General features: G+C 38.8%; 1 protein-coding gene across 7 annotated transcripts in view; it reads right to left on the reverse strand.

Moving 5' to 3' along the window:
- The window catches only part of AKAP6 (A-kinase anchoring protein 6), a 294,626-nt gene that overhangs the window by 241,629 nt on the left and 34,785 nt on the right, over positions 1 to 18,212 (reverse strand). For 4 of the 7 annotated variants that reach the window (XM_064424001.1, XM_064424002.1, XM_064423994.1 and 1 more), the window contains one exon: positions 13,249 to 13,460. The exons of 1 other annotated variant lie outside the window; for it this stretch is intronic. The gene's annotated coding sequence lies outside the window, so the exon portion shown is untranslated. Of the gene's footprint in view, positions 1 to 13,248; positions 13,461 to 13,830; positions 13,848 to 14,722; positions 14,851 to 18,212 lie in introns of those variants that run through there. 2 more of the 7 variants (XM_064423995.1, XM_064423998.1) reach the window with 2 other exon arrangements.

Raw genomic sequence — 18,212 nt, forward strand, 5'->3', positions numbered from 1 at the left:
CTATGATTGCCTCTTTTGACATATAACTGTGTATTAAGGACTTACTCATTAACTGCAAGCTTATTACCAGGAGGGTAAGGATATAGACCTAAAAAGCTTTGTAATGGGATATACAGCATTTCACTGTTAAGCCATTCATCCACATCTGGTCTAGCTTAGCAGTGACCTAAAATCATTACCGTATGAAAGCTCCTTCCTAAGTTATGCAAAAGGAACCATTTAGTCTAGTTTTTAAACTGAGGACATATCCACATCACAAAGGACCCATTAAAACATCTTACAGAGTCTCCAAGGATTTAAAAAATGAGCTTGCTTAGCTAAAGTTAAATTTATTATTACTGTGTTCTTAAATTGCTGCTGATTCATTTTCTGCATGCTGTAACCATACAGGATAAAGCCAGTAGATAAAAAGTACAATATGGAAAAAATATAACTCTTTAACCTTATTCCAAATATGATTAGAAATAGTGCATCATACCCATTAAATGGCCACAGAGGAGTTTGCAATGTTGTTGTTACTTTGACAGGAGCTGAATAGGGGCCGAGCAGCAGCTCTGGCCTGTTTATTTCAGCTGTTACCTTATTCTCCCTTGGCTTCTTGTAGCCAGCAACCCACTTTTTCCCCTTTTCTATCTGGGGTAGCTCTGGCCATACTTTTTTCCTGCTCTGTGCCCCTTGTCTGAGGCTTTGTGCAGGTTCTGACTCTCAACAGCCAGACTGTTCCCAGCTGCCTTTCTGCACCTTCCCGTGGAGCAGGAAGCCCTAATACCACAAACACATCCTAGGCACAATTCTTTTCTTCCTTACAAGTCACTTCCCTGTCTGCCCAAGCATCCTAAAAGGATATTGACTCTCTTGTTTAGCACTCCCCACACATTTCTAGCAGCAAGGATCACTTCGCAAAAACCAAAAAGTTTGTTACAGGTCATACAGGAGGTCACAGCACAAATCTTTAACACCCTCTCACATAGCTGCCATGCTCCTGGTAGGTAACTTTGCAGGCCTGCTCTCAGATTTGTAGTAGCACAGTGGGCATTTGGGATGGGGAGGAGATACTGGGACTTATTTGTGCATCTGTGCGTGACTTCACATACAAATCTGTCTGACAATGTTGATGAGAACAACAAGCATAGAAGTATAACACTAATACCAAAATGGATAACACTGCTATGTTTAGTTTAACTGTTTCTAGGATCTACACAAAACCCTGGCGTTTACCATAACTACTGTTGACCTCTCCAAAATCAGGTTGAATTACATCAGCAGATGGAGTTGTGATTTTTGACCCTAATGTTCTTACTGCCTGTGTACTTCATCACTCTTATCCCTGCTTCGTCATTAAATAGAACTTCATTCCCTAGGGCTATCATAAATAATTCCCATAAATTCTCATTTGAAGTTTGCCACCATGCTTTAGTCCAAAGAATTCACAGTGCGAAACTTTGTTTCCTATACATCAAGGACCTTTTATTTTCAGATTCAGTAAGAGGAATATTTTTATATTTCAAATAAGAACAAAACAAAATCAATAAAATGCTAAGACATTATCAACCATTACAGCCCACTCCACATATAAATTAGTAATTTTTTCAATCTTACTTTCAAGCCATGGATACCTTACTTGGCCTTTTAGAAAATAAAGTCACTTCTTTAACACTTTTGATGTATTCCTGAAGATTTTTGCTACTTTGCCCTTTTAAAGCTATATAATCAGAAATTGAAGCCAGGATAAAACTGATAAGATTGTTTTATCATCTCTCAAGAAGGCAAAATACTCATGTTAGCTTCTTGAAAAATTAGTTTAAAACCTACCTGCGTTGTATTACTGGTACTCAGATCATAATCAGCTTTTCAGTACACAAAAATCATTTTAGTGCTTCACAGTACTAGAATAGCAACCATAACTTCACAGACAAAACTAATAATATTTTCATTTTTTGGCAGGAAATTGAGGAGCAAGATTATTCCCAAATCTTTAAAGTCCAACAACCCTTTATCAAACCTTTCAATCTCAAATGAGGCACATACATTTCTAATGTTTTTTCTTCTTTCAAGAATTCAGCTTGGCTTTGTTCAACTTCATGACACTTTCCTTGGGGAAATCACAGAATCGGGGAAAAAAAAGAAAACAAAAAAAAACACCCACACAACATGGAAAGATATTGGGCCTGGAGCTTATTAATGACCCTAGTAAGCCTTGAATAAGATCTACAGATTTATATTTCCATTAGAAGTGAAACATGAGAAGTCAGCAGGAGTCGAGTTAAATCTGTACCAAGAACTGAGCAGCACCTGAGGCAAGATTCATTGGCATGCCTGTAATAGGTGCAGCAGAGAAATAACTGTGAGAGGAGTAAGTGCTAAGGTGCTTCAAGAATAACCTAAGGCTGATATTTTGGAGCAGCTCCAAAATATAATTTATCAGCATGCAATATCATCACTGGTAAGGAATCCCACTCACTGCTGCTGTGCTGCACTCCCTGCTCCTCCCAGCCTCTGCACAGCTCCCAAGGGAACTCTGACAGCCTTCCTCCTCATCACTGCTGCAGGAATTATCTCACTGGGAGCCATTAAATTACCATTATGCCTTGTTAGCTCCCTCACTCTCCTTTTAAAATTAAAAAGAACACTCTCAGAAGCTTGAATTTTAGGGGGGGGGGGAGGGGAGTGTTAATCAAGTTTTCCATACTGAATGCTAGATTTGTTACTTGGAGTCAACGTCCCTGGTGAACACACATTTGTGTCGAGAGAATGACTAGATATCAGTCTCCTTTCCTACCTTGTACATCTACTCCTGTAATCTCTTTAAAGAACAATGTTTTTCCTCATTTTGAAAAAAGAAATAATTTGTATTGCATTACCACCCAAAAAGCTCAATACTCTGTGACTGATAACATTATCGGACTTTTGAGACTCTCAAGATGATGGAGTTGCTAATTGATCCATAACCTTTTTATCAAATGGCTAGTGATCTGCCCTGTATTTACATCTTTATCATCTTTCTAAAAGGCGACTGCACAGAATTTTGGGGTTTATCGCATTACCTTTTTCATCCCATTTGAATCTAACTTTGATTCTGTGACGTCTTAGAAGAAGAAAGCAAGCCACTTTCTGCTTGTGGTCCAGCAGGCAGTTATGAACTATCAATCAGAAAAGAAGGACTTAAATAAAGTCTTATGGCACAGATTTTATTTTCCTCACTTTCAGTTAAATGATTTGAAAGGCTTGACTACATCAGTGTGCAACCTGGCCCAGGAGATAACCACATCTTAGTATTCAATACATCCACCATTTTTCTCATAAAGGGATTTATTCTACCCAAAGATTCTTTTCTCAGCTGCCTGCAGGGAGAAGTCAAATGCTGGACTTTCTTCCACTGGGCTGTCAGGACGTGTTATTCTGCTGATCAAGGATCTTCAAGTACCCAACACTAATCAGTCCAAGACAGGCTAATTATAATCCCTGAGGCCGCCTCCAGTCTAGGAAAATATTGCTAAAAAAAAAAATAACCTATGAGCCTTGCCAAGCTGGCATTTTTCCTAGCTCCAAGTGGTATCAAATTTCACTTTCAGACTGTATAATTTTCAGGCTGGATATAGCTGGGGGAAATATCATTTCACAGGCTGAAGGTTTGTTGAGGTTCTCTGTAACCTCTGCCTTCCCTGTGGTTCTCTCATACCAGTGAAAGCACCTGACAAATAAAAAGTGTTATTTTATCTTCATACTTTTGCTTAAGTAATGGCTGTCCATAGTCTGAATTTATTAAGGATTAGTTAAAACCATGTGGTATTACTCAGATTAAAAGGATCCATCAACAATTAACAGTCAGGAAGAACACAGGGAAATGCCCAATTAAATTTCTAAACCATTCAATAAAGTTCAAGAAAACATGCTGTTGGAGTTCACGTACGTCTAACAGTAGTTTTAGGTGCTGAGTTAAGCACACTAGCTTGCTGAATTTCATACTAAAGACATCCCTAGATTTAATTTTTAACAATTCAAAAGATACAGGAATCAGAGCTACATGCAGTATATAGGACTAGGTAAGATAAAACTGAAGTGGATTCCAAATTGTGTTGGGAGTCACAAAACAATAGAGGTTAATTTGAGGTCTACTTTTACTCTTTATCACTCACAAAGCCCTTTCTTGCTAGGTTCCTCTTCCCTAAGATACTGGCACATTAATTGGAAATATGCACCCTTAACTTACTTGACGCAGCTATTCTGGTTTCAAAAATAAATATTTATTAGACTGGAAAGAGCAATATCTCCACAACCCAGGGGACTGCCTAATTCAGAGCAGATGTTGTCCCATGTATCTTATATCTCATTTTAATGCATATCCATCTGTCAATAGCTGGTTTGGGTTTGTGCTCTCTGAACAAACCTAGGCAATACAGTTTCATGAAGATCAACAATTGGCGCTTTGATGAGTCTGCAATGACTGAAAAGACAGTATCTTGTAGAACAATTCTTATCAATCTCTGATTTTAGAAAGGAGCCCTTGGAGATCATACAATAGCAGGCAGGTCCCCCTTTCACAAAAAACAGTAATTTTTTTTAAGTAGAATAGCATGCACATATTGCCTCCAGCTTTACAGACCAGGCAGTGCTGCCTCTCTTCCTATATGGAAATGACTTTGACTCGGCCAGTAGAGATATTTGCCCAGTCATTTCAAAGTTAATTGTAGCACTCAGCTGATATTTTCAATTCAGCAGGCTCAACGTAGTTGAGCATACACTACTTATAAATGTAATTTTGTGCTGCCAAAACCACTAAGCTTTCGATACATTTTGTAAATATTCTGCTGTGCAATCTTTTACCTAAGACCAAAAATGCCCAAAGCTAGTTTCCTTGCTTAGGTTTCACATTGCATTTTTCAGCCCCCACATCTTCCTTTCAGCCACGTTCTCTTGCACCATTCTCTCTTGTGTCTGCTGCTTGCCTGTACAAGTATCTCTGTGTGTAAAGCTAAACTGGCAGTGGTGCCACCAGGCACATACAGAGGTTTGCAAAGGGAATCAATATCATGATGTCCATTCCACAGGTGATGAGCAAGGGGCACAGGTACTGAGGCAATGTGAAAGGGGCACATTCAGTATCAGAGCCACAAGCAGTTGCCAGTCTCCTTGATTCAAGTATCACTGGCCATTCACTACATTTCTTGTAGCTTATCTCTTCTCTGACCAACTTTTGTTCTCTATCCTGTTACACTAAAATTTAAACCCAGCAATTCCTTATACTAGTTTCAGTACATTGTCATGACAAGCACAGCAGGTAGAATACCTAAGATCTTTACTCAAACAAATACTAAATAAGTACCAGTGTTTTATAGAACTCACCATTCAAGCCCTCAAGGTGCTGACAAAAAATTCTCTATATTGCCTAACAAGAACAGGAACAAGAGGCAGCTGAGGGAGATTTATCTCTCCTGATTAAAAGTGACTACAATTTACAGCAAAGAAAAGGGATCACATAGGTGGGACCAGCAAATGAAACTGAACTTCCTTCTGTTCTGCTTTGTTAGGTCATTTTGAATTAGATTGGAATAATTAAAAAGTTTTCATTATAATTCACAGAAATAAAAAAACAAGCCTCTCCGTTTATTTGAAAGTTTCCTTTAAAAAGCTACTGCATTGCACACAGGTGTGAAGTACTTTGGGGGTTAAAATTGTTTTCTTCTGAAAGAGCTAGCTCCATTATTGCTGATGCACTGTTTATCCATCATACACAGAGTATATTTAGATTCCACCTTCGCCAGATACAAGAAAACCCAAAATCCCCTAATTATTTTCAAAGGTTATCTGTCCATACTAACATCAAAATCTGCTTGTTGCTGTTAATGACCTAGTAAAATACTGGGATGAAATTTTGAGAAGGAATAAGAATAGATGACATATTAAAGGTCTGTAGAACAGAATCTGCATATTATAATAGCTGACCCTTAAAATGGCAACTTAAATATCTGCTGTGTCATTGCCTTAGCAACAGACTAGACATGCTGAAATCTGACAGATAGCAGCCTTTTCTAGCTGCAGCTATGGGCTTTAAGGGGAGGGGTTTTTAGCAATCTAAATCTGATTTATTATTCTTTTAAAAATGGTATGTTTTAGGAGACTAGCAGTGAAGCTTAAAGTACAGGAAGGACACATACTAGCTAGTACCGCCTTGGCCAGGGAATTAGCCTCTTCAGCAGGAAAAGCTAAACATGATCTAACACTCTTGAAGATCGTAAGCAGCCTGGAGCCCTGAAAGATGTCCTTATTTGAAAACATTCTCAATAGACCATAGTTATTCCATCAATAGCACTCAGCTCTGAAGTACAGCTTTTCAGGACAAAATCTAAGTCTCAAGGAAAGATTTTCATTAGTTTTTTTCATTATTTACTAGTACTTTGTTTGAGTTTAAGACTCATTTTGCAATATCAGCTGAACAACAATTTTATACAGCCCTCATATTTGACAATATCAGGCTCCTTTCTACTTGTTTTGTGTTTAATTGCGCATGTTCTACCAGCCTCTCAAATAAATACCTGTCAGAAACATATATATAGAATTGTAAGGGAAAAAATATAATACAATTGACTGTTCAACAGCATTTCTTTGTGGACTTGGTTACCAACATCAAATATTATGCTATGTAATGCAAAAAATACATCTGTCCTTACTTCCCAATTTTCTACCTAATGAGCATAATATTTCAGTTACTAGGTAAACTGTTTTCTTTTTTTTTCTATTATGCAGACATGTTGTGTTGTATTGACTGTCTTGGCAGAGAATACTCTGCCACAGCAATTTGTTAAACAAAGGAGGAGCACTTATCTAGCCAATAAAGGAAATGCTGTTTTAAAACTTTCAAAACAAATGTGGGGTTTTGTTGTGCTGTAGGTTTGGGTTTTTTTTAAACCAAGAAGTGCACAGAACTTTTTTCTTTTTGTTGTATATTGTTATGTTGCATAAAGATGCAGCTTTTTGTTTCGTTTTAATCAATAAAGTCAGTTTCTCTAAAACACTGTGATAAGCAGTTAGTTTTCCTCTTTTGAAAACTAGAATGTTCCATGCTTCTTGTGTTAATTTGCAGCCTAGTTTATAGCAGGTAACAAACATTTTTTGCCTTAAATACCTTGAAAGTTCATGATGGATCTCCACTAAAAGCTCAGCTTCATCCAATAAAACCCTGACCAATAAAAAACAACCAACCTCAGAAAACAGAAGCACAAACAGGAAAATACAAAGACAGGCAGATAAAAGATAATTTTTTTAAGTTCTGTACAAGCAACAGGAAAAATAGCTTTTTCTCCCAGGTCTGCTAGAGGTTTTCCAAGAAACTTTGGCATGTTACTTATCCTTTATAAGGAAACAATTTAAGAAAAGCAAGAAAAAAATTTATTCACCTCAAGTTAAGCTGAAAATCAAGGCAAACAAGTCAGAAAAGATTTGCCTGTTTCTCAGGCAAACCATTACAGCCCCTAGCACTGTAAGGGTTCTATCCAGGCTTCAGTAGAGATATCTGAATTTTGTTATTTTAAAACACAGTAATAACCCCCAAGTCCCACAAGTTTTCTGCATCTAAACTTTCATGAACCACTTTTTAGAAACTGTCCAGAAAAAACGCAATATTTTTCCAAGGTCTTTAAATAAGAAAAGAATGACAGCTTTGTAGAAGAGAGCAATTACAGTCATACAATTCAGGACCAGCAAGCTGGAAGGACAAAGTAGGACAGAGGAAGTCAATATATGATGGAATTGAGAGGAGCTGAAAACAAATACAAATCTAAGATAACCTGCAAGGAGGACTTACGGAGGTTACACAGGATGCATTTAAAACTGAAGTAAAGATTCAACTATATGCTTTTAGACCAGAGGAAAAATTATACAAAAATCACGCAGAGAACAAACAAACTTGGATTCAGATACTAGCATTCTTCAGTTTATCCACACACCAAGCTGGCAAAAAAATTTATATTAACATCTGATAGCTCATGAAGCAACTTCATGTCTGCATCCTAATTCTGAAACTGTGACAGCATTGAACTGACAAGAGAATCAGTACAGGGCAGCTCTTGAAAGACATAAAACATATACAAAAATAATAGATATCCAGTAAGACTGAAAGCAGAACTAATTACTGCAGTTGGGTGCTTCCTCAGACAAATGCTAAGAGTTCTTTCAGTACAACCTCATGCTAACAAAGGCTATTTTTCTAAGTGTGTCAGCTCCCATAAGACACGGTACCATGGAGGCTGAGAAAAGTATTTTAGAGAGCTATTTCCTCATTGAAATCACCATCACTTGAAAGACCTTTTTGCCAAAGAGACAATGCACAGTCCAGCTAAACGCTTAGCATCCTTTGGGTCTCTGAGAAAGTAGCTGGATGTGGAGCAGCAGCAGTGCTGGGGGTCAGTAATTCCTGTGCCTGCTGCCCCAAGGGCCAGGTGCTTCCCCTTCTTGGAGCCTTACCAATGCCCCACCCTACAAAGCAGTGGGTCTTCCAGAGCCAACTGCTTGCCCTGAGTGCTCTTGCCAGTTCCAGAAGCCACTGGGCTGGCAAAGGTAAGGAAGTGTCAATTCACAGTGCTCATTCTCCACCCATAACTTTGAGGCTGATACTCTCCTCAGGACACAAAGGTTATCCCTCAGGCTAGAGGACACACCATATATTTACAAGCTGTCTCCACTTTCAGGAATCTTAGAAGACACTCTTGACACAGCTGAGGGAAAATCCCTGCTTGTCTGCAGGGACTAAACACTGGACAAGCAGGAGGCAGCAGCATTTTGGCCAAGTCTGCCAGGGCAAGCCTGCATCTGACACACGCCATGAAAACCGAGTTCATGCAGAGCAGAGAATATTCCCGGCTTGAAACATCCTGTCTGAAAATGCCAGACATTGTAGAGTACACTGAGCTGAATTTTTTGACCTTGAAGGGATGAAAAGCTGAGTCAGCCTTGCTGGGATTCATAGCACTCAGGAGTCCAGATATTTGAAACCTGTCTTCATGCACCAAACAGGAAGGGAAGAGCTATGTGGACTGGTTTTTAATTTATTCCCTCTCTTGCTCAGAACCAAAGCTTTTCTGAAGGCTTGTTAAAAATAGGAAAATTTTTTGCTTCAGGAAAGCACATTTTGATACCCAAAGAGTGATTTTTGTGATGACCCTTCTGACATTATATATATACACATAAATATGAACATACCAAACTAGTTGAAGGATTTATATTACACCCTTTTAGCAGGTTTTTTAATGGACATGAAGTGGAGATAGGTACTTTTTTAATCTACAAAAAATATAATATATAAGACTGCATATGAGGAGGACAATACTCCACAGGTCTTTGTCCAGGAGCAGAGATCAAACAGGATACATGCCTGTGGAGCACACAAGGTACAGGGAGCCTTTAAGCTCTGACTAAACAGAAAATGACTACAGTAACAGCTTGTTAGGGTTAGAAACACAGCTGAGGTCTGCCTTACCCTCTGCCAAGGTCTCCAGAGGCTGAAAAGCCCAAGATGGGAGCTGCCTTTTCAGGAGAACTCTGGATCATGGCCGTGATGTCAGACATGATCCCATTGTCACCCACTGTATGCCCTGATCCCTCACTGCTCTGGTCTCCTTTTGGCTCTCCAGCCAGCTCAGCTTTTGCATTGATTCCTTCCTTTCCTGTGTTAGGAAAGACTTGACCTAGTCTGGGTGACTCATTACAGGGGCAGCATTTACAACTTTCTCATTTTCTGCAGCTAGAATCTGCTTTAATGAGTGTCTGTTTTTAAAGAAAAGGAAAACCAAAAGCCACCTGTCCAGTCCACAGAAATGTTAGTATTCAGACATAAATTAGTTGCAAGATGATTTCTTGCTGTCATCTTTTCATTCATGTATTATTGATTTTGTCTCAGTAACACCAGTATAGCATCTCATTACAAAATGTAAAGAAATTCATTACAGAACGTGGGCCATACTTACAATACAAAATATGGATATAATATTTCAAGAGAGAAACATAATATCTTTTAATACACATGATTTTTTTTTTCTTTTAAACACAACTCTGGAACTTCAGACATTCTGCCCCTCCCTGAAGCTAGAAGTACTCAGCAGAGACCAGGAAAAAAATCAAGCCCAGAATGTTGTCAATATTTCTTTCATGACACAGCAGTGACTTTTACAGAAGGATGCAAGTAGACTAGGAGATGGCATGGGAAATTTTTTAATTCTAATTCCTCAATTACTTTGAAAGAAATATTTCACCAGGATTTTCGAAATGCCATCAATTCTAATCAATACCTGAGCACTTCTGTTAGAGATTTCCTTTGACTAGCATTCAAGGGATGAGTTTCTGAACACAGCTTTATTCCAGATCTGTCAGAGGTGGGAGGCACAGAACACCCACCCACTGTGCTGCTGTAACGTGACCTACAAAAGATGATGCTCAGAGCATAGGGTTCCCTCAATTCCTCTTTAGAGAAGAAAGGAAAGTTCCTTCCCTTGAGGGCATGCTCTGATCCCCTCTAGGTAGGCTTTGCATGGTCATATGGTGAAAGAAAAACCCCACAAAGTGTTAAAATTGTATCAACTTCCATTGCTGTGGTCAGGTTTTGTCATCAGCTCCTACAGCTGCTTTGGGAAGAACCAAGCTTCTGTTCCTCCCTGCATTGAGTGCTAAGCTATGTAAGCACTACTTAATTGATGATATAATAAAACCCTTCAGAGCAAAGTGAAGATTAAACAGTAACATCCTTTCAGTTCACCAGTACACACCCATCACCATCACACCCAGCTCCACGTCAGTATGATTCTGCATACACAGAAGAACTCTGGCCCTCACAGTAACAGCCCAAATGCAGCCACTTCAGGGAAGAATACATGTGTTTACAAAACATATTGCCTTCAGTAATGGTATAAGGCCAGCTGTGAAACAAAGCTGAAAGCAGCACAATTTCCACACTGTCAAATGCTGTCTCACTTGTACCAGTTATGAATCTCCTCAACAACAAGCAAAACTGTATTATATCTTTAGTGTTTCTACATTTGGTCATGCTCCCAGGCAGTAAGGCTTGCTCTTCTAGTAAGACTCTCCTCATCACTCCACATTTGTCCATATCCTCACACACAGATCTCAGTGCAACACTTGGACCCATACAAAAATTAACAGGAAGCATTCTATAATCAAAGCATTCAGCAGGAGTCCAAATTAGCCAAGATTAATAAGAATCAAGTAGTGCCATCACAGCTCCATTATTAGCAGGTGTTTCTCAGGGTAAACAATGCTGTAAGAAGTGTAAGGAATAAAGAGTAACAAGAACTTTAAAAAAAAACCCAACATGGTTTGTATTCTTATTATTAGGGGGAAAAAATTATTCACTGAGGGCTTCATAGTATGTCATACCACCATTAATACCACCAAAAGTTGTTCTTTTTTACCCACTATGTTTGCCCTAAGTTTTTACATTGATCTGAGAAATTCTGGTTGTAATCAAGTCACTTTAAAAATTTAAGAAAATACATCTATTACTGTTGATGATACCAAAAGCACAATATTTAAACCAGAAATATCTTACATCCATGTGTTATTGAGTGTTCTTTTATGATCCCTAAAGTTGCACGTTAAGGGCCTTGCTCACTAGCTCTCCTCACACCTGGTTCTGACACCAGGCAGACATGAGCTGTCCCACCCTCCCCCATCCTCCTGCTAACTCATCCCTTCCGAGCTGGCCTGAAGGGAACACAGCAAGTGCAGGAGACCACTACTTTCATACTGGAAAATGTATCACAAATAAATAAAACATAACTCTAATAATTAATTTACAGTCATTTTCTTTGTGTTTTGCAGTGGGGAAAAATCCAACAAAGGTACCCAGACCATGCTGAAAAAAGCATATGTGATTCTGGACAGACTGCCTAATTAAGATATAAGAGCTCTATTCCAGCTTGGGTCAGAAAAGACCATCACACACACCCCTATGAAGAGTGGTCAGATCTCATCATTATTATTTGATCAAATAGAAGGGACCAAACCCCACAATAAATATTGTTGTCACTACAAAATTAGTGGTTGCTTTTTTCTTGCTGCACTTTTGAAATATAAACTACACAGGGAGAAACAGAGCCAGAGACCACTCCCTAATTCCTAGTGGACATATTGATCAATTAAAATGACATGTGTCTGGTCTTTTCTCTCCTTCTAATAGCAAGCAGCTGAAAGACTGTATTTCAAACATACAAAATCAAACCATAATGTTGTTATATACCATCCAGCAAGATTAACTTGAAGTTAAGCAAAATAAACCTAGATTCCAGAAGCAAGACCTTAATACAACATAAACAAATACTGAACATTGTGAAGAATTACTAAATACTGTAAACATTATTTTAACCAGCTTTCTAAATAAAAAATATGTGTTTTCTTCCCAAGATAGAGGTGGAAACCTTTTTAATTATTCCTATTATTTTATTCATAGCAAACTCCCTCAGAATGCTTGAATCTTTGGCTACACCTTTTACTGCAGTTGCAGCAGAAAAAAAAAGCTTGTTTTCTTCCCAGTAAAAGACAGATCTAAAAATTCACTAAATTCATATTATAATTTTAAAAACAGAGTCAAAGAAAGTAAAACAGTAGAAGTGCTAAAAGCTACAGTCTGTCCTTCCAAAATATTTGGTTCTCTTTTGACAATTAAATCTATGTTTTGCTTTTTTTAAGAATACCAGTGGAAATAGGACAGTACTGAACCCTGTTTAAAATCAATACTGTTCCAGTTGCTCGTTCAGCACCAGTTTGCACAGTATTTTCTGTGCTATCATGCTGTGGAAGGCCAATGAAAGTAAATAGGTGATGTTCATGCTACTGAGATAAAATAGATTCAAAGAGGAGCTAAACATAGTAAGAATGCTTAAATCAGGAGACAGGAAAAGGAACAAGCTATGTTTATGGCATTAGAATTGAAAACAGATATTCTTTCCATTTAAGCAAATCAGACAGTAGCCACTTTAATTGGATTGTGAAATTTAAATATACTGTCTTCAAATATTCAGGCTATTATCACAAATGCAACGGCAAGTCTAAACATTCAAACTGAATGCATTTTCTGTAGGCCTTTGTCTTAGCCTGTCTGCCTGAAAATAATACTTAGGCATGCAGCATCTTTCTTCAAAATGATTTTACAAGGCAAAACCCACACACTTACATTAGGAAAACCTTATAAAACAGGAAAAAATAACCCTGCAATTAAGAACAGCACAATATTTTGCAACTTACCATGTCCTGTTCAAATCATCCTCTTTTGATGTTTACGGCACATCTGTAAGATGCAATACTAGGAGGTGCCTTGTGTGACCTGCTGCATGATGCTGTGACATCAGTTCAGATGATGCAGCTCATTATGGGAAAGACTGCTGTTGCTATGGCAACCGAGATGTGATACGAATCCTTACTGCATTTCCAGGGGAGTCCGAGACAATACGGAAGCCCTTTAAAGGAACAGACAAAATGCAAACAGGCTTTTAAAGTGTGGTGCCACAGATTTTAGAGCCCATGTTAGGACATGCCTGTTGTTAAGAAATATTTTAAACAAATTATTCCTACATGGCGATACAGAATTGAGATGTATGAGCTATAAATTATTTCTATATTTAAAACTTAATATAATGTATGTCAATTTAAGAACAAATTTTATAAGTCAAATTTGGTTATCATATAAGGGAACCTTACTTAAAATAAACAGTCAGTAGCATGACTTTAACACTAAGGCTCTAAAGGCAGTAGTTTTTGAACAGTATTTTAAGAAATATATATTTTCACTCTGCCCCACCCTGCTCCTACATCCAATCTGTCACTTACAGAAAAATCTTGTTGCTAGGGAAAAACACTTGATACTTCAAAATGAGCAGATTTAACACTGTTGAATGAATGACAATGAGTTTTAAAAAAATGGCAGGGAGGTGGTTTTTTTATTCAGGGGAGGGTAAAGAAGTTTCTAGCCAACCAAGTAAAAATCTCCTTATCATTTTTCAACTGTAGGACAAACTGCACTGCCCTCTGCATGCTGAGTAGCCTGGCTTTCATCTGCCCATCAGACAGAGAGATGAGTGAAGACTTTGAAAGCTGTGGGCAAGCTGCTGCTGTGCCCAGTGGGCCACACTGCTGGCAGCCTCCAGGTAGAGCAGGAGAGCTGGCAGAGCAGAGAGCCCCTCCCCAAAACCCTCACGAAGGCCTGGGGCTGGAGGCTGAGCCTGCAGCCATCGCCTCCTGCACCAGGAACCTGCTCACCTCCTCTGTTCAGAGCAGCGAGGAGAGAAGCAAAGGTTATGTGAACAAGTACTAAAAGGAGCTGCCTGGAAATTAAAATTCACAACCAAAGAACCACCAGCACATTTCTGGCCACTTGCCAGTCCTATTTGGATGAGAAAAGTTTGTGGCAAAAACTGCTTTCCCTAGCCATGAAAATCCCTTTCTACACAGTAGAACAGACAGTACACAAAAGGCTAGACCCTATACACTTGATATGGTGAAGTCCAGAGAAAAACAAAAGCTCAACTTGAAGCAAGAAGCCCCAATGCCCTGAAGATGTCCAAAAATATCCAATGTGCTTGCCACTGTACAAAACCTTCCAGTCCATTAAACTTTAGCCTGCGAGTAAAACTTTTGATTATTGATTCCAAAAGAAATCATAGGAAATAATAACACTCTTTTAGCTAACACCACCCATTAAAAAAAGAAGAGACTTTGATACCTTTTGATTCATGTGTCACAGCACATGTCACAATTGAGACAGCCACAACACACGGAGCATCATCACACAATTTCAGAGAGCTTCAACCCATACCGAGTAACACCCTCTCACTTCAGAAGGCTGCAAGCATCTGCCCTTCTTGTTCTTCAGCCCAGCCTTTCACACCCCTCATGTTCACACACTGCACCTGTGCGCCCTCTGCTCCCTTTGGTGGTTGGTCAGTGCCCCTGGGCACTCCCTGGCTCATTGCTGTCAGTGCTGCTCACCTGCTGCTCACAGCTGTGCCCACTGGGGATGAGGCTGGCCTCAGCCCCACTCCCAATTACCACAAAGTGTGTGCCTACATTAATGAATTAAATAAAGTCTCTCCATAAATCTGAGAAATGTCATAGACTTCCTAATTAGTGCTGGCTTGACTTTGTATGGTCTCATTTTTGACAATTTCTCTCTTCTAATACTAATCCTATATCATTCTAAACAATACAATAAAGCTCTCAAACTGACTCAGTAACAAATGCTGTCTAGTGATCCATAATGAAGACTTACTCACAAAAAAGCTATAGTTCTAGAATTTTGAATGTTTGAAGTTTCCCTAGATGTCTGAGAATGTAATTCACAATTTAGCAGGGGACAATAAGATTGAAACATCATGTGTGTTAGGCTGACATGAAAACTAAGGTATGTCATTTAAGTTAGCAAAGTTTATGGTGTGGTGGCATGCCATTCTGCGCAAATAATGTGAGTTCCTGAAGTTTTCCTTAAAGGAACTATTTCTATTTTGTTAATTACAATTTTATATGACTTCTACTACCTTTATTGCTATGGAAATAGAGTTGAAAAGAGGCAGTGAGCTTTTATTTTTCTTAGGAAAAGGAGGAGATTCAGAAGCATAATTATGGCAAGCCAGGAGTCATAGTTGATGCCATCTAGTTGATGGTACCGGGCTAGTTGATACCAGGGCTCTGCCTCATGCCCACCAGCTTGCCCTTTGTTCCCAAACACTGGGAAGTGTCAGTGGTGGGGTGGGCACATCAGGGAAGCACACCCAGGGCCAGCCCCACCACGGTGGGGTAGCAGTGCCCACCAGGCACCCTTTTCCAGGCTCCTGCTCCAGACTTTCCAGAGGACATCTGGCTGAATGTGATCTTCACCTAAACTGCTCTGGGAGGAGTGAACAGCAGGACTGCTAACATGGACACAGAGGAGAATGGAAGGGGAGGGAGGTCAAGAAAGAACAAGGTTCAAGCTATTTTTTACAAAGCTTTCTGCCTTTGTATTGCTAACTATGGGCTCTGTGTGTTTGTTTATTCACATATGCAAATGATATGTAAATGAAGACAAAATTATAATGTTTTTTCTGACTTTTGAATGTTTGCTATTTTTTCAATATCTGTTGTTAATTTTTCCCAAGAATTATTTCTCATGAGCCAAGGCACGTGCAAGAGAGCTACAACAGGAATGTCCAGGAATGTCCTGTTGTAAGGCTGAGTGTAAAACTAAATATTTGTTGCACAGGTCTAATGGTACTATAGTGGCTTTACATGGAGAACTGCAACCACAAGATGCTAAAAGGAATTTCTACCTTATGAATACAAAAGGTAGCACCCCCAACTTTGCAATCTCCTAATTAAATGTGCAGGTCTAGAGTATGGAGTAAGATAGCTGGACCCAGCTGCTTTGGATCTTTTTTTTTTTAATAAGGAAAGAAAAAATGAAGCTTTTTTTACTCAACCAGGACTGACACATCTTCTAGATTTAAGCTTTAAAATTGCTTTCTGTTCCTTGCAATTCAGTGGAAGAGGAGGTGCAGAGAGAGAGCCCAATTTACCCTATTACCTCACAAATACATTGATCATTTAGAAGTATCTATCAAAATATAAATACTTTATCTTACTTTCAATCATAGCAACTCAGACTAATGGTAGGCATAAATTACCAGTTTTAAATTTATATTTTAATTACATTCTGGCTCTCCAACACATGTTGTGTCTTTCCTTTTCTCCACAGTGGGACCCCAACAGTTGTTTTGAAAGGATTGAGACCTGAAAAGGAAGAAGTGTTTCATCTACCATCTGCCATTATTTTCCCTCTTGGTCAGTTTATGTGCACAGCTAACATCTGCACAATCCACAACGTTTTCAGTAAGCACGTCATGGTCATTCAAGTAGGCATGGCCTTAACTTTAAAAAGTTTTATTTTCCCTCAGTAAGACCAAGAACAAGCCAGAGACTAATCTTGACATGATTTACTTTCCATTTAATTATATTCAAGAAAATGAGTGAGGAGTAAACTCACAAACACAGATAAAAAAGTGACATGTTATGGCAGATCTTTTCTCTGCATAATCCAGCTGTTTTCTTCTGTGCTGTTTCCCCCTTGAAATGAAGGAAAGCAATTTCTTACTACTTGCCAGCTACCCTACCCAAACAGCCAAGAGAGAAAGGAGAGGTATGGTGAGGGACCAAAGGAAATGAGAATAGCACATTCTGAATTCCCTTCCAAATAAGCCAGAAGCAGGCTTTAAGTTAAACGCATAAAAAGAAAAATCACAATTTTTCTGAATGCTGATACACATCTACGACTTGCAATGACACAGCAAAGGAAACCTTAATTCTCATTCACGATTTTGTAATCCACTTCAAGGACCCATGTCCCAGATTTTGCATGGAGTGCCTTAATTAAACAGCTATATATACCTGGGTTTCTATTTCACTGTTGGATTTGTCAGAAGGAAAGGGTAGGGCACATACCCTGATGCTAACTCTATCCTGTTTCCCTAAGGAATATTAATCAGGACCTTATTGAGTTTATTATATTGAATCCATCAACTGAAGGTTGCACTGATAACATGAGTTATACACAGTCTTCCTTGCCTAAACTTGTTAAACATCTATTTCTACCTACACTGTTGGGCAGGGAATATTTTCCATCTTGTCACCAAGGTCATCTGAGCCTCGGTTCCCGTAGGAAGGGAGACTAAGAATGGGAGCTGCTGCTCTGGTGCAAAACTGCACCTCATATGAAGTATAAAAAGCAGTAATGCTCCCACAGCTGCAGAACCCAAAGACACTAGTCAGAGCCATACATCAGTTTAAGTTTGGAGTCTCTCATTGTACAAAATCATTATGTAGAGAAGTCCCTGGTTACAGGATGAGCACATTCACACTTGTTACTACAGCCTGAAGGGGATCTGGTCACTGTTTTCCTACCTGTATCTCAGTCTCAAGAGAGGCATGAGATTAAAAGGCTGAAAATCAGACTCCTAAGTGGATCTGCCTTGCTTCATTTTTTAGAAGATTAATAAGTTAGTAACTAGGAGCGCATTTTTCTTCTTTCCCCATAACATGAATGCATCTAGTGCTAATATCCAACAATCAGTCTATTCAGAAATAGCTTCACAAATTATTTTTTAAAAATGTCAAGTACACAAAGACAGAAGTAGCTCAACAACTGGAGAAATCACCAATATTCTATATCCATATGGTAGAAT

Source organism: Passer domesticus, chromosome 6, assembly GCF_036417665.1.
Source record: "Passer domesticus isolate bPasDom1 chromosome 6, bPasDom1.hap1, whole genome shotgun sequence".
NCBI classification, from domain to species: domain Eukaryota; kingdom Metazoa; phylum Chordata; class Aves; order Passeriformes; family Passeridae; genus Passer; species Passer domesticus.